The following is a 2856-nucleotide window of genomic DNA, read 5'->3' as shown; positions in this document are numbered from 1 at the left end:
CAGTAATTGAAAGCTAGTTTAAAGCTGGTAACTCAGATAACACGTGACATTAAGGGTAAACACGTGGCACTGGACATTTCAGTTTTGTCAATTGAACTCAGTACTGTGAAAGTATTTATTACATATATTTCAAATGGAGTTGCTTCTACAAAGATCTCAGGGATGCCTGCCTGCTTTCTTGCAAACTTCCATTAGCCTATCACTTGTTAGGATAGATTCATATTTCTCGATTGATTTCTGGCATCAGCAGTCTTCCATAGTTATAATAGCAGTGTTGAGACTATGGAATTTGGACAGAACAAATTATGTAGCTTGATTTCACCATGATTTTGCTTATATATTTCTCTTGCTGTAAGACCCCGACTCCTTGACAGTGGTACTTACTTCGAGATGCCCCCTAGTAAAACACCGAGATGCAAATTGATGCAAAAGCAAGAGTTTTATTTTCTGGTATGTCCGGTCAACCTTCAATTAGTCCCTGAAGGCAAATTATTAAGAAGGCAACCCTGAATGGCTATTAAAAGGAGCTTTTATATTTTTTAGGGGCACAGGTTACATTAGCAAGGTTACAGTTCCAACTTATTGGCTAAGCATATTGACCTTTAAATCTATTTACTAGCAAGCATGACACGTATTTGATCTCTACCTGGGACTTTCCAGAGGGTCAGGTAACAATCAGTATATTCTGAGAATTTTTTACTCAAGAATGTTCCTGTGGGTGGAGAATAGAATTTGGCCTAGCCTTGACTCGAAGCAGGAGGGGGAAGCTGTAAGGAGGGTGTGGGACTAGAAAACCCCCTTAGGGTCCCGTATCCCCCCCCTTTTCTTGTACAAGCTCCAATCCTTGAGATATGCTCAGGAGTCTTGGATAACTAACTCATATTCTTCAGGTCCTGTCCTCAGGGTCTCATGTTGGACTGCTCCTATTCTCTCTTTTATGAAAACTATAAGCTTGTTCAGTATGCAGGGTCCAAAGGTCAACAATAGCTGGAGAACAATTAGGGGTCCTAACAAGGTGGATATGAGGGTGGTTAACCAAGGGGAAGAATTAAACCAAGACTTGAACCTGCCCTGATTCTGTTTTCTTTCTCTCTTCTGCTTGGCTACCCCTTCTCTTACCTTTGCCATTGAATCTCTAACAACCCCAGAATGGTCTATGTAAAAGCAACACTCCTCAGCTAAGGCAGCACGCAGCCCTCCTTGCTGGAGGAAAAGTTAAGTCTAATCCCCTCCTACTTTGTAGTACTATTTCTGATAATGAAGTCAATGGTTCTTGAAGGTGACCAATGGAAGTGTCTATTCTCTCTATATCTAAATCAATGGCTGCCCTCAGACTGTCATAATTTTTCCCTTGTAAGACCAAAATAGAGGTCCTGGTGGCTGCCTGGGCCACCCCCAACAGAATGGAGACAGTGGGTGCTATAACAGGTTTGGTGGACCAGAACATAGGATGAGAGAAGGAACCAGAATCCAAAGGTACCACCAGCTGGTCATGAGAGTGATCTTGAGCAGATTGTCTGTCTTCTGTACCATCCAGCTGGTATACCCAGGGAGTGGGGCATCTGCAAGTTTCACATGGGAAGCATGCACCCAGGCCACAATATCATCCACCTTGAGGGCTGTGCGAGTGGTTAGCAGCACCTGGAAGGGTCTTTTCCAAAGGGGTTCCAGCAACTGTGCCCAATGTCTCCTTATGTAGACCCGGTCACCAGTCTGGAAGCGGTCAGGGGTCTCTGGCATCCCTGGAGCTCTTAAGGCAGACAGTTTGGGCCCAATCTCATGTTGTATTGACTGAAGGGCTTGAAGCCTCAAGAAGAGAGTCCTATCAGTGAGTTGGAATACTTCCAGGAAGGGCCCAGTGAACACTAAGGGAGTTAGGGTACCACACAGGACCTCAAAAAGGGTCAAGTTAAAATGGTAGGGAGAGCTCAGAACAGGGCTGGGGGAAGGACCACCACTCAGTCATTGCCAGCTTCAAGGACAACTTAGTTAAGTTCTCTTTTAGGGTTCTGTTCACTCTCTCTACCTGCCCTGAGCTCTGGGGACAGTACGCACAATGGAGCTTCCAATTAGTCCCCAATATCTCTGCCAATCCCTGACTAACCTTAGAAACAAAAGCAGGACCATTGTCCAATCTAATTACCTTGGGCCCTCCAAACTTCAGGAAAATTTCTGCTAATATCTTCTTGGCTATTACTGTAGCTGTTTCCTGCTTGGTGGAGAAAGCCTCAACCCATCCAGAGAAACAATTCACAAACACTAGACAGTATTTGCAACCATATTTTCCTGGCTTAACTTCTGAAAAATTGACCTCCCAATATACTCCAAACCGTTCTCCCCTAGGTGTTATGCCCTGTTTACTCTTGGCGGCATAAGCATTCATTTGTTGGCATACCTTACACTGTTCTACTATCTCTCTCTGGCCCAACACTGAGGTCCCTTATATATAGTTTAGATCCCTTAACTGCTTGAACAAGCTTTTTATACCCTAAATGAGTCCATCTGTGCATTTGGCCTAGTAAGTCTTTGCTTGCTTTCTGAGGAGTATAGTTTTTCCTTTTTGTGTGTGCCATTGCCCTTCCTTCTCTTGGTAATAGTTGGTAGGGTGGCTAGCAATCTGAGTCCTTTCTTCTTCCACATATTTTAAGCGAGGTCATCCCTTAGTCCAGTCCCATTCCCCAGCAGGTGTCTCTTGAAGGCCCATAACCAGGATAGGCTCCTGCATAGCCAACATTTGATCTGGCTGGTTATTGCCCCAAGCCACTGAGTCTCTTCCCTTCTGATGTCCTGGACAATAAATAATAGTCATAGTTGCTGGCTTCATCAGGGCATCCAAGATCTCCTGCTTGTTTTTTA

The sequence above is a fragment of the Mastomys coucha genome, unplaced genomic scaffold, assembly GCF_008632895.1.
Source record: "Mastomys coucha isolate ucsf_1 unplaced genomic scaffold, UCSF_Mcou_1 pScaffold7, whole genome shotgun sequence".
Taxonomy (NCBI): domain Eukaryota; kingdom Metazoa; phylum Chordata; class Mammalia; order Rodentia; family Muridae; genus Mastomys; species Mastomys coucha.
The sequence above is the reverse complement of the archived record's forward strand: the minus strand, read 5'-3'. Positions refer to the sequence as shown.